The 14,937-nt window shown below is 47.7% G+C and overlaps 1 protein-coding gene across 1 annotated transcript in view; it reads right to left on the bottom strand.

Annotated features, from left to right (window-relative positions):
- CALCRL (calcitonin receptor like receptor) overlaps positions 1-14,937 on the bottom strand; it is a 286,751-nt gene that overhangs the window by 32,315 nt on the left and 239,499 nt on the right. The gene's annotated exons all lie outside the window — the stretch shown is intronic.

Raw genomic sequence — 14,937 nt, 5'->3', positions numbered from 1 at the left:
ACCTGCGGGGACTAGGCTACACAAACAGGTTCACAGGAAAGTAAACTGTGTAACAGTGCAGAAAGAAATGAAATTTAAGAAAACTAACCCAAGCTGACAAACATATTTTCTGGCCTGTGGAGTGTGGGATAACGAAGGACCATACATAATCTTGGTCTTTAAAAGCAGAAGTCGTCACAGTGACCTGATTGACTTGTCTCTTGGATTTTTAGTTACTGGCGTATCCTTAAACTACAGTTGGGCCCCAGATAGGACTAGCCCCTGAATGTGAGGTGTTCAGTAAAAGTGCAAAGCTCAGCATGGCTTGCTTATATTTGCTGAGATAATACCACCAAATTAAGCCTGAAAATACATCTTTTGCATATTGCATAACATCTCCAGGGCGAAGTAAGGGTGAATGAGTCACTGCTGCAGAAGGCTGAGAGGAGGATTTTTCATCTCTTGACAAAGCAGTGGTTGGTTCCCATTTCATGGTGAAAGGAAGAGCATTGTGAAATCCAAGAGATAGGTTCTATTTTCTGTTACTGAAATAAAACTTGAATGGATTACACTGGAAGGTAAGGACCTGATACATTGCAGGGGCGACCCCTCAACTTGGGTGGAGGAGTGTCTCCCTGCCAACAATATGCCCCCCCGTAACATAAAAATAAAATGGTGATAAATGTTGTTTATTACTACTTTATTTTTCAACACCTGTCCTGAACCGACTGTCAGGACGGGGCGTAGCAATTGCTGCCCAGTGGCAGCAGGGAGTTGTGCACATGTTTAAAGTGCGCATGTCCCTTTGGCTCGCTGACTTGCGATGGCCAGCCAGACATGTGCACTTTAAACATCTCTAACCCAGCTGTCTTAAGCTGGGTTAGAAAAGGCACAGGCCCGCTCCCACCGATCCTGACGCTGATTCCATGCTGGTTACCAGCATGAAACCAGCATCAGGATTGGCTTGTGCAGTTTCTTGGTTCCCATGATGTTGCGTGTCGGAGATGTGAGAGATGACGTGTGGAGAGACCAGATAGGTGCCTTTTTTTACTTTTATTTTTATTGTATGCCCCCTCCTGATCCCCTCCCCCCGCCATTGTAAATATAAGCTTGCCGCCACTGGTACATTGACCAGTCCATCTGTGTCACTGAAGATGGAAGTAAATCTCTGTACCATAAGGGAACCAAGCTCATGACGCCATGTTTTACTGTATAGGTTAATAAATGCATAGCCAGTCAAATGACTGAACTACTGGCAATGGGTGGGCAAGTGATGGATTACCTTGTTGATGTTTCCTCCTAGGACTATCAGTAAGCCAGATACTGTGATGGGACTTTTCTCTATCCACGTTCCCTGAACAGTTTATGTTCCTACAGCCAAGGGCATAGCTTCAGGGGGGGTGTGGGGTGTTACACTCCCTAACAAATGTATCTTGTGATTAATAGTTGGGTACAGTAGCTTATAGTCGGGTATAGTGAGGTGTCATGTCAGATTTCACCAGGAATTTGATGCTCAGAAACAAAAACGTACACACACTCTGTTTGGGAATACTTGCAAAAATGTTTGTTATTTCACAAAATAATGTGGTTTCTCTAAATTAGTGCACCTACCAAATTGTCTTCCTCTCCCTTTCCACTGCACCTAAGCCCCTCTTGTGTGCCAGTTTGTCGTATGAAGCCCTGCATACAGCTCCTTCCCCTTCACTTGAAGATTCGTACTAGAGGCCAGGGAGGCTCTCTGTTATATATTAGTGCTAACGCCGCAGCGGTTTCTTTAAAGAACTGAGAGCCCGACTTGTGATTTAACAAATAGGAAGTCAGGGAACATATAGAGTCAAATATAATAAGGTGAGCACATGATAGTCTTTATTACGGAGCACCGGAGACAGGAATCCTCGTTATCACCTCTGGCGTGAACGCTTTTTACTACCAATGTCTTGGTGTGCTCCCTCCATTGGTCAAGCTTTCTAGGCCAATGTGGGGCTGATTAAGTTGTTGTCACTCAGGAATGCTTTGCAAGTAGGAGATGGATATCCCGGCTTATCTAATCTAGCTACAGGAAGGAAGAGTCGTTTAGTAGCAACACAGATACTACAGTGTGTAATCAATATATACAATAAACATTGCTTCACCAAAGGCTCTTGCAGGTACAAACATTCATACATAATGCAAACTCCAAAAGTCACAATCCATGCAAACAGATATTTATTCAACAACATTTCTCGTGGTAGCACGATGCAGAGCCCGATAAGTTATCACATGGTGATATAAGAGGAAAATAAGTGCAAGGCGCGTACATGCCAAAAAACGCAAAGAGAACAAGCTACATAGATGAGTTGGATGACAAAATTGTTGATTGCAAGTTTCAGGGCCCTGTATCAATGCTGCCACAATAGCTGTTTTGTTAAGTCCAAAGCAAATTAGAGTGACAAGTCAAATGAGAAGCACAAGAAGTTCTTCGGTGTCTCATCACTCTTGCTCTGGGAAGAGGGGCCCTCTAACGCACCTTTGCCCCCACAAATCTGTCGGACCCTTAGTTGGACTTCTGATGGGAGGAGCTTCATGGCACAGACCAACCCTGTAATGCCTTAGCTGCTAGAGCCGGACCACATTTCGATCCTATTGCCTCAGGCCCTGCTAGTAGTTCCTTTGGTGCCACAGTGACAGTGGCCCCAGATCCCATTTTGATGCCAGCTGCAGATCCGGCTTCAGTCAGGGCTCACCCTATAACATGCTACACCATAAGTAAGGTGTAACCCCAATAGGAGGATGGTTCTCTCTTGCTTTGGAGACAGTAGGGGAGCATTATGGATGAAGGAGGCACACTGTAACTCACAATATGATGCTACTGAAGGGCTGGCAAATGTTCCTCACAGTAAATGTGATGATGAGGACGCAGACCATTTGCACCCCTCAATACATTTACTGTGGTGAATATCTATAGTTACAGAATGCCAGACATTTACACACTTTGCCTGAACTTGATATTAGGGCCCTGGTGGGGGAAAGTACTTCTTTTGCAACTGTGATGTGTAGAGCTGCAGAGAGAGTGGACTTGCAGTTACCTACAGTGGAAACTAAAGCCTGCCTTCAACTTTAGAGCCTGGTTAGCATTTAACAAAGCCTTATCTGAAGCCTTCGTGGCAGCATGATTCAAATTCTGTTCAGCCCCACAGGTAGGGCGGTATATTTTATGTCAGCATAGGCCCATACCAGGAGATCTGACGTTTCTGACATAGCACCCTATTCCAGATGCCCCAAGCTGTGTAGGCCTCTATGAACATGGTGAACCCGAAACCTTCCCCGCTCTTTACCAGACAGGCTCTAAAAGGATGGACATCTTGGGAGAGAGTTTTGTCTTCAGCCAGGCTGGTTCTCTGCTCGCTAAATGTGGTGTGTCTCTGTGACTTATACTCACTGTCTCTGGGACATAGCCAGTGAGATTTTGCCTGCCATGCCTGTTAAAACAGGATAGCCATGGTGCAGCAAAATGTGTGCTGAGTTCCAGCCCGGACACTAAGGATTGTGTGGTTCAGGCTATTGGTGGTCATCCTTCAGCATGCCGTGATAGATGTCACTGGTTTTCTGGGGATGTGCAGGCATCTCATATGGACAGGCCCTTGTACAGAAATAGGCTATCTGGCTAGAAGGCATAATCAGCATTGGAGTGCTTTAAGGACAACAGGTCTATGGCTCACATTTCGGGGCTGCTTTTACCAGCTGGCCAGTTCCACCAGCAGTACCGAAAATTCCAATGATACTCGAGGGGTCTACCACTAGAGGCAGTCAGTTCAGCAATCCATTTAACCTTTTCATGGCTCCAAATGCAGGAGAGGCCCTGACCACCAGCATTTGCAGCCATCCTCTTCTTCCTCTTGTCTGCAGTCATACTTTTCTAGTCCTCCCGAGCCCCCCAATGGCCTGCGGAGGCCAGTAGGTCCTCAGCTGGATTTATACTACTTTGGAATAGTTGGTCCTCCTGATTGATTAGTTTGGTTACACCCTTCCCTTATTAGATGCTCCTCCACAAGTTCAACCAGTGTTTGCCACATAGTCAGCAATCCATGACAACATTTTCTCTTGAGAAGTGCGGCTGTTGCTAGCCAATTTTAAGATTGAACTTCTGTCTTAAATCAAAAAAGGCACAGCGTGTTACTCTTTCTACTTTCTTCTGCCCAAGAAGGATAGGGGACAGAATCTAATTTTAGACCTCAAGATCTTTAACTCTCTCCACAGGAAGGAACAATTCAAGCTATTGATGCCTACTAAGGTCAGTTTGGCATTGGAACCCGAGGACTGCATTCTGTGTTTTCCAGTTACAAAGTTCCACAGGAAGAACCTCCTCTTTGCAGTGAGGTCGGTCCCTTATCAATTCACAATCCTACATTCAACCTTAATTTAGCCCTTTAACTATTCACAAAGATCATTTTGGCAGTTGTGGGCCATCTTTACAGGTTGACTATGCATATTTTGGTACCTCAATGACTAAGTTTCTGAAGGCAAGCTGACCTCAGCTGGTGTTGTGCTTCTACTGTCCTCCCTTGGATTCTCCACAAATGAAGCAAAAATCCATCTTTGACCTGTGCAAAAGATTCCCATTATAAAGGACATGACGGACGTAGTAGCATCCAAGGCCTATTAAGAATTGTATTCAGGCCATGATCCCACTGTATTGGGCACAAACTTTTTTTTCGGGCCTTGGTAGTTCTGAGACTTCCAGGGCTCCTAGCTCTGTGTACCCTGATAGTGCTGCACTCCTGTTAGCAGATGCAGATCCTGCAGTGTAAGCTTTGCCCCCAGTGGGCTCTACAGTAGGGGTGCCTTTTGTACAATGTCTGCTTTTCTGATGAAGCATTTCATGACCCGAGTTCCCTCAATATTACATGTGTCAGGCTGTTTTCCTTGCCACATCTGGACCTCAGCGAAACAGATGCATCTTCTCTGGCTAAGTAGATTACGTGGGCGATGTAAAATCAGAGGCCTCTGCTTCCCTGTGGAAATGCTTCTTCATAACTGTCTTCAGGAGCTGCTGGTTAGTCGTTGTACACTTTCACCCTTCCTGCTTTTCATCACAGGAAAGGTGGTCAAGTTGTTGAACAGCACAATCACCATGTGGTAGTGTAAAAAGCATGGTGGTGTGGTCTTTTTCTGAAGGCCCGTGAGCAGTGGCTGGCTCTACATGGGATTTCTCTAATTCAGTCACCTTCTGGGATCCCTCCATTTCAGAAAAGATGAGCTCAGCAAGTTACCTTGCCCACCGCAAGATAAGTCTTCACCCAAAGGTTGTTCAAGATATTTTCACCTGGTGGGACATCCTTCCCCTAGATCTAGTCCCTGTGCCCAAAAATATGTATTCTCTGACCTTTGGTGCCCTGGTTTTTCTTTCTCAAGGTTCCCTGGGAGAGTTGTTTCATCCTTGGTGTGTCTCTGGCTTACCCTACGCCGTTTCAATTCTTGTCATCTCTGAGGGTCCTGAAGGAAATAAGACCTGATTTAGAACTCCACTATCTGAGCGTTTGCTCTAAACATGGGATGCATATTCAGAAGGATCCGCTGCTTCGGCAACACGTCAGGGTTATTTAATCCAAACATCTACAGTGTACACCCCTATGCTTAGAGATTAAACAGAACCAAATGAGTAACTTTGATCTTCCACCGGAGGTAGTGACTGTCATTGAGGCCTCTCTGTGTCCTTCCACTAAGTCAGCGTGTGCTTTTTATTAGGTGAAGTTTGTCTGTTTGTGTCAAAAAACAAGCTGACCCTTTACAGATGAGGATACATTGATGGAAAGGGTTTAGTCCAGGAAAGCTTTGTTATCGGCGGAAATCAGAATTTTAATCTCTTTCAGCCTTGCTTAATTTTCTGGATCGTCATTTAAGTCACGTTGTGATTGGTTTCTTAAAAGGGCTTGTGCTTGTTTCCCCTGTCTTCCTTTATTAAACCTAAATGGGACTTTACCTTGGTTGTGTCTTTCATGATATGTGCTCTCTTTGAGGCTCTTCACAGCTGTACTCTAAGGCTCCTGATCCTGAAAACAACTTTTCTTGCCACAATCACTTCTTCACTTCACATCAGAGTGCGGCAGGCTTTGTCTAATAAATCTTCGTATACCATTGTTTTGCCTATGCAACTAATGTTTAGGATCTGACATACTTTTGGATCATAAGAATGTTCTAAAGTTTTGTATTAATAAGGAGTACTGTATTGATGATCAACTGTTTGTTGGGTTCTATGGTGTGAAGAAGAGAAAAGTAGTCTAGAAAGGGACCTTTTCCCAATAGATTGTTCTCTGCATGAAAACGTGTTATGCTTCAGTTGCAAAAGGACCATCCTGAGGGCCATAGGCCTCATTCCACCAGAGAAAAGGTTACAACTACTGCTTTATCCCTGGATGTTCCAGTATTGGACATCTACCAGGCAGCCACCTCACCTTACTTTCACCAACCAACAATTTATTGATTCTAAAGTTTGCAGAAAGGAACATTTTGCTTGGTTCTGTAGAACATCCATATGTTAACTCAATTTTTCTAACCCACCTAAAAGTGGTATTGTTTTGGCATCTATTCACAAGGTTAGGAGTCTGTGGTTAGAGGTATCCATCAGAAGAATCAGTTACTTACGTTCAGTGAATCTATTGGTGATGTTCCACGTCTGAGAGTGCAAAAAAGTTGGTGATTAAACTGACACCTGCATGTGTAAGTGGTGACTATGTATAGCTCCATGTTTTGACAGAGGCAGAAAAGCTTTCAGGATGCACTCTGACACTTTGGGTATTCCAAAGGGGGAAGAATGTGAAGTTAGGTTGAGTACCTACCAGAAAGACTATTACTAAAGGTAAGTAACTTATTCATTAAAGTACTTTCTTATGAAACTGTCATGATTATAAACCTTTCATCTTCTTATGGCAATTAAGTTAACTGTGCCTTCCTCTTCTTGTGCCAATCAGCGTATTAGTAGATGGTTTTTGATGGAAAGGGTTGCCTTAATTTATAGGTTTTGGTCATGGACTCAACCACTTACGCCTCCTGACCTAATAAGTCATAGAAAAAAAACATCATAGTCTTTAAACATGATAGTTTTTGATGTGCTACATTAATGGCGGGGCCATGGTCCTACAGCTCAATCCTTCATTAGTTCCATAAATTACCTCACTCCTTACAAACTTTATTAGCTATCATATACGAATCATTGCCATTCCACAAATTAGACCGTTAGAGCAGTAAAACAATAGCTATTTTTGCCACTTTATTCAGAACAAATATATAAACTGTATACAATTCAGTATTTACCAAATGTTAGATGTCACAGTCACATGTTTCAAGCACCACCCTAGAAACTGATAACAATACCTATTAAGAAGACACGTTTTCCCCTTTTCAGTATTAAACAGAAGACTTAGCGCTAATTATGTGGTTACTCAAAATGCAGGAATCTAGATAAAGAATCAAAAGGGAGTTATTTTCCAATTCATCCCTCCACGTTAGAAAAATGTTCCTCTAACAAGAGCTGTTTTCTGCATGGACAGGATCTGGGCATCTTCCCAGGCACCTAGCATTCTGCAGCCATCAGACTTCTTGGAATACTCCCCACTCCGCTGTGGGTCTTTCCAGATTCACTTTCATTTGTCAAGCTCACTGCATGAAGACAAATCACCGAGCTTTCTCCTTTCAGTTGATGCTCAGCAGAAGTCTGTGTTCTAATTCAGAGTTTTCTCTTGCTATAAATTAAGAATGTTATGAAAACTTGTTGCTTCCATAGCATACAAATGTATTCCACTGACTGTTATAGAACACCGCTTTTTTGCCTTGATTGCTAAAAAAAGGCTAAAGGATTAGCTTTCCTAACAATCATTACTACAAAACGATTACACTTGAATTTTTATCATTATGAATACAGCAGAGATCAGAACTGTTGATTGAACTGGATAAGACTGAATAATTTCATTGTCTGTTAACTGTTGGATTCAACCCCTTAAAAGCATTTATATTATACCTACAATGTTAAAATTGAGATATGATTAGGAATGCCTGATTTAGCCTGTAGAAGAGACTTCAAGAGAACAACAGTAACAATACTGGTAGTCACTGGAGATGACAGCTATGACAAACAGGTTGGCTATCCTAACTCTTTGTAAAGATCACCAAAAAGGAATATACAACGATGCGATGCTCAACGTATGAAATAGCAGACGTTATTATCATCAAGAATGTATTTACTTGGTTTACAGAAACCAAAACTCATTTTCACTCCGCTTTATGCCTCTCTAATCTACTCTGCACCACTGCACTCTATGCCATTGCACTCTATGCCACTTTACACAACGCCATTAACTTCTATTCCACTCTATGCAACAGCACTCTGCCCAGCACCACTCCACTCTATGCCACTTCACTCTACTTTGAAACAACCTACTCTATTTCACTGCACTCTATGCCACTCTACTCCACTCTGCGCCACTCCACTCTATGCCACTTCACTTTATGCCACTTTACTCTTAACCACTGCTCTCTACGCCAATGCACTGTACACAACTGCACCATATGTAACTGCACTCTATATCACCGCACTCTACTCTGCATTACTGTAATCTACACCGCTGCTCTCTATGCCACTGTACTCCACTCTACACCACTGCACTCTGACACTCTACTTTGCAACACTGCACACTCTATGCCACTCATCTCTGCACTACTCCGCTCTACGCTAGTCCACTCTACACCACTGCACTCTATGCCAATGCACTCTACTGCACTATATTCTACTCTGCACCACTCTGTGCTAATCTGCTCTGCACCACTCTATGCCACTTCACTTTACTCTGCACTCTACGCCACTCAACTCTACTCTGTGCCACTGTCCTCTGCATCACTCAACTCTAGGCCACTCCACTCTGCACCACTCTAAGCCACTGCACTCTACTCCACTCTACGCCACTGTACTCTGCGCCACTCCACTCTACTATGATTCACTCTAATGTACGCCACTGCGTTCTAAATGCTGATATCAATGCCACTGCACTCAATGCCACTGCACTCTACGCCACCATACTCTGCAATACTCTAAGCCAATGAGCTTTACATCAGTCCACTTTGCTCTATGCCTCTCCAAAGTATGCCACTCTAGGCGACTTCGCACTATAGTGGTCATTACAACATTGGCAGTAAAAACTGCTTACCGCCGTGCAGAAGACCGCCAACACAGCGCCGTGGCCGCGGAAATCCGCCACAGCTATTATGACCCACAGCACGGAATCCGCCAAAATTCAGACACCCACACAAGTCCGCCACACCAAAGGTCAGTGATAAACTGGCGATAACAAACCCTCCACCGTCACGCCAACAGAAATACGCCCACACTTTCACGACACACGAATCCTCGCGGCGGTCTTTCAACTTCGGTATTCCATTGGCGGTACACACCGCCGCGCTAAAAATACACACACTCTTACAAAACACAGCCACATTGGACAATTCCAAATACACACACCTGATACACATACACACACCACTCCCACACACCCAATACAATATAAAACACACACCCACATCACCCACAAACCCCTACGACCAGAATCACGAGAGAAGGCCAGAGAGAGACACTACAAACTACTACCAAGCATCCACAGGCACACAATACCATCACCCAGAGAACTTCCACACACCTCACACAACACACCACTACATATCAGCACACTTATCACAACACACACCACCCCACATATCACCCACACCACCCCATGGCACGGCAAAGACACCCCAGGTTCTCTGAGGAGGAGCTCAGGGTCATGGTGGAGGAAATCGTCCGGGTAGAGCCACAGCTATTCGGAGCACAGCTGCAGCACACCTCCATAGCTAGGAAGATGGAGCTATGGTGAAGAATAGTGGACAGGGTCAACGCAGTGGGACAGCACCCAAGAAATCGGGATGACATCAGGAAGAGGTGGAACAACCTACGGGGGAAGGTTCGTTCCGTGGTCTTAAGACACCACCTTGTGGTTCAGCGGACTGACGGCGACCCCCACCGCCTCCCCCACAACTAACAACATGGGAGGAGCAGGTCCTGGCGATTCTGCATCCTGAGGGCCTCGCAGGAGTAGATGGAGGAATGGACTCTGGTATGTCAAAGCTTTACTATTACATCCCCCACCCTACCTGCATGCCATCACATACCCCCACTCTCACCCTCACCCCCATCACTCCAACTCCTCACAAATGTCCCAATATCACAAATCACCCATCCCAACACCAAGCCCTGCATGCAACAACAAAGCATGGACACCCATCACCAAAGCATGACCACTGCACATACCCATACGCCCGCCTAAACCACCATCACACAAGGTCCCACACAGGAATGCAAGCACTGGGGTACACAGTCACCCACCTATTGCACACCATGCCACACACAGATGTAATAAACATTCTTTTTTACCCCTGCAGGACCCCTACCCAACGTCACCGGACAGGAGGGTCCACACATGTCCACACCACCAACAGAAGAGGCCCACAGTGATTTCCCTCACACAGTCACAGGCCACTACAGAGCTTCCTCCCTCTCGAAACACCAGCACAGCACCCACCCAGCGGGCCCATACCTCTGTCCCCAGGACACGTCAAACAGCAGTGTGTCCATGACTACAGGGAACCCAGGCTAACCCACCCCCCCAACAACAACAGGGACCTGTGGTAGTGGACACACGGTCCAGGGGACGGAGGCCCAGGAACACAGGGGAACTGGGAGGGCTGCTGTGCGTCAGGGGGAGGACAGGCCAAGGGAACCCACTCTCCACATGACCCTCTCCTCCATCATGGGAGCCTACCACCACTCCCAGGAGACGATGGCTACGGTACTGGCCAAGTTTCAGGAGACCCAGCGCCTGCTGAAGTATTTGGGCTTCAGGGAGGAACTCAAATCTATCAATTCCACCCTGGGCACCATCGTAGGGGTGCTGAAGGAAGTACTCAACACCAGGAGGGACACTGTGCCACAACAAGGGGCCCCTGACACTAGCATGGACGATGAACTGCCCACCACCTCTGCAGGCGCTAGTGGACAGGACGCCCCGCCACAGGACCACCACACCAGAACCCCATCCCCTGCAGAGGGAGCACCACCCCACAAACGGTCCCTGAGATCCAGGACAAAGACAGAGAATGATGCCAAGACCCCCGCCAAGAAATTAGACCACCCTGAATGTCATCTTTCTGTCCCACTTTGTCACCCTGTCCATCCTCAAACTGCACCAGCTCCACTTCCTATGCCCATTTGGGAAATGCACCTGTGAGACGAATAGACTGGACTCTGCCATGGACATTCCTCCACCATCCCCCCTCACCATTTTAATTTTACAACCCCCTCCAATATTGAGCACTTAAATAAACACCCTTGAAGCACAAAACAATCTGGAGTCAGTCTGTGATTTCAAAATAGTGTATTAGCAATTACAGTGACAAAATGCACTTTCAAATGTAATTTCAACATACCTATGTCACACAGCTCTAGTCCATGAGGAAACAAAGCAGATGTCACACAGTGGGACCCACATCTGTGGAATCGTAAGGGAAAGTGATAACTCAGTGACCATCCACTGGGTGAAAACGACAGACAGTAGAGAGGTAGTAGTGTTAAAGTACATGTAGTAGGCAGCTCTGTATTCTTACCGGTGTCTCACTGGAAATATTGCAGGATCACCGAGTTCCTGTTGTCCATGTCCTCTTCTTCTGCTTTCTCGTTTTCACTGTCCACAGGCTCCACAGCTGCAACAACACTGCCATCTGGACCATCCTCCTGCAGAAAAGGCACCTGTCGTCGCAAAGCTAAGTTGTGAAGCATACAGCAGGCCACGATGATCTGGCAAACCTTCTTTGGTGAGTAGAATAGGGATCCACCTGTCATATGGAGGCACCGGAACCTGGCCGTCAGGAGGACGAAGGTCCGCCCTATAATCCGCCAAGTTCGCCCAGGGGCCTCATTGTAGCATTCCTCTGCCCTTGTCCTGGGATTCCTCACTGGGGTCAGTAGCCATGACAGGTTGGGGTAACCAGAGTCACCTACAAATGGCGAGGGACAACTGTTAGACACACACTAACCTGTAGGGATATCCCAAGACCCAGACAACCATTCCCACTGTCTTGCTCCCAGGTGCTCACCTAATAGCCACACACGGTGCCTCTGGAGTTGACACATCACATAAGGGATGCTGCTATTCCGCAGGATGTAGGCGTCATTCACTGAGCCAGGGAACTTGGCATTCACATGGGAGATGTACTGGTCTGCCAAACACACCATCTGCACATTCATGGAATGATAACTCTTCCGGTTTCTGTACACCTGTTCACTCCTGCGGGGGGTACCAAAGCCACATGTGTCCCATCAATGGCACCTATGATGTTGGGATATGTCCCAGGGCATAGAAATCACCTTTCACTGTAGGCAACTCCTCCACCTGAGGGAAAACGATGTAGCTACGCATGTGGTTCAGCAGGGCAGACAACACTCTGGACAACACGTTGGAAAACATAGGCTGGGACATCCCTGATGCTATGGCCACTATTGTTTGAAATTACCCATTTGCAAGGAAATGGAGTACTGACAGCACCTGCACTTGAGGGGGGATTCCTGTGGGATGGCGGATAGCTGACATCAGGTCTGGCCCCAGCTGAGTACACAGTTCCTGGATTGTGGCACGGCCAAGCCTGTAGGTGATGATCACATGTCTTTCCTCCATTGTCGACAGGTCCACCAGCGGTCTGTACACCGGAGGATGCTGCCATCTCCTCTCATGTCCCTGCAGATGGTGCCTATGAAAGACAACAGCGAGCACAGAGTCAAACAACTCAGAGGTACGTACCCACAGCTTACACAGAACACAACTCATAATCCGAAAAGTGGCCTGTATGTGTGCTGAGGCTGGGCCTAGGTATGTGTGACGCAGTTAAAAATTAAGCCATGTGGGCCCCTGAGATGGCGGCTGCCTGACCTGTAAAGTGAGACAATGGGATGTGAGGTAACTGCGCTGGCGTTGTACACCGTCGCGGTAGGCGGTCGAAGACCACGGCGCAATGCTGCATTGGTTAACATTGGACCCTATGGTTCCCAGGAGCCAATGACGATGTACGCCGGCGGTGACAGTATGCACTGCAAGTGCTGCTGTGACCTCGGTCTGGAAGAGACAATGGCTCGAGTGTCTGGGGAAAGGGCCCCTGCCTTCAGATCGGAGGAGTTGGAGAAACTCGTGGATGGGGTCCTCCCCCAGTACACGCTACTCTAAGGTCCTCCAGACAAACAGGTAAGTAAACAGGGAGCATGCTGTATGGGCTGTGCCTGTGCGGAGTGGGGGGGATGAAAGATGGGGGGGAGATTGAGGCGTGCATGAAACAACGATGAGTGCATGTGCCACATGGCAAGGGTAGGGATGGGGGCCAATGACTGTGACGGTGCAGTTGGCAATAACTTTTCTTTTCCCCCTGTACAATTCATGTAGGTCGGCGCCCACCAGAAAAAAGATATTTGTCGTGCCATCGCCAAGGATGTCCGGACCCTGGGGGTCTACCAGAGACGGAGCACCCACTGCCGGAAAAGATGGGAGGACATTCGCCGCTGGAGCAAGAAGACGGCAGAGGCTCAGCTGGGGATGGCCTCCCAATGTGGGAGGGGTGCCCATCGCATCATGACCCCCCTGATGTTCAGGATCCTGGCGGTGGCGTACCCGGAGTTGGATGGGTGCTTGGGGGCATCACAGCAGCCACAAGGGGGTGAGTACACTCTCATCCTGCTGATTTTGCGCGCAGTGGAGGTGTCTGGGTGGGGGAGGTGGGCTGTGGGTTTTCCTAGGCCAGGGCGAGTTTAGTAGGCAAGGTCCCTCCGTAAGGCAGGCCATGTGGCACCCCACCCCACTTCTGTAGAGTGCCAAGTACACCTAGTCATGCTCCTGTGTCATCCATGTGTGCAGATGTCGTCCATAGCCTTGTAGGCCATGTCCCAGGGATTGAACAGTGGAGCCCAAGACCGCGGTGTAGTGCAGGGGACTTCTGTGTCTGTCGTGTCCGCCAACGGTAGCGGTAATGCATGCACTCAATATGTTTTTCTTCTGTCGATCCCCCCTTTTTGTGGTCTCCCTGTTCTTGTGTGCATTAGCATCATCAGGCGGAGGAGCAGTGGCACCGGAGCAGGAGGGAGCTGCATCCCACATGGCCCTGGAGAGCGACACTACGGAGTCTGATTTCACCAGTGGGACGGAGGGCGAGGGGAGCTCCACGGCGGGGACAGGAGCTGACACCAGTAACACGGACTCATCCTCTGATGGGAGCTCCCTTGTGGTGGCGACAACATCTGTGCCCACGCATCTACAGGTACAGACGCCACCACCCCTACCAGCACCACCCTCCCAGAAGCCCCTCAGCCTTTGCCCCGTGACCGCTCACCCAGGACAGTGGGCATCACCTACGCCCCAGGCACCTCAGGCCCTGCCCCAGTCACCCCTGCTGCCCTCAGTGAGGAGGCCATTGACCTCCTCAGGTCCCTCACTGTTGGGCAGTCTACCATTTTGAATGCCATCCAGGGTGTAGAAAGGCAGTTGCAACAAACAAATGCATTCCTGGAGGGCATTCATTCTGGTCAGGCGGCCCTTCAGCGAGCTTTTCAGACTCTGGCCTCAGCACTGATGGCAGCCATTGTCCCTCTTTCTAGCCTCCCCCTCCAACTTCCTCCACCCAGACCCAATCAACTCTACCTCAGCCTATCCCAAGCAAACCTTCAGACCAGCATGCACACACGTCAACACACAAGGGAAGCTCAGGCAAACATAAGCACCACACATCCCACAGGCACTCACGCAAGCATCAGACACATGCAGACACACCAACATCCACTGCCTCCACTGTGTCCCCCTCCTCCTCGTCTCCCTCCTCCCTCCCAGTCTCGTCTACGCTCACACCTGCATGCACTACATCTAGAGC

This window comes from Pleurodeles waltl, chromosome 3_1 (assembly GCF_031143425.1).
Source record: "Pleurodeles waltl isolate 20211129_DDA chromosome 3_1, aPleWal1.hap1.20221129, whole genome shotgun sequence".
Lineage (NCBI taxonomy): Eukaryota > Metazoa > Chordata > Amphibia > Caudata > Salamandridae > Pleurodeles > Pleurodeles waltl.
This window is presented reverse-complemented; position numbering and strand designations above follow the sequence as displayed.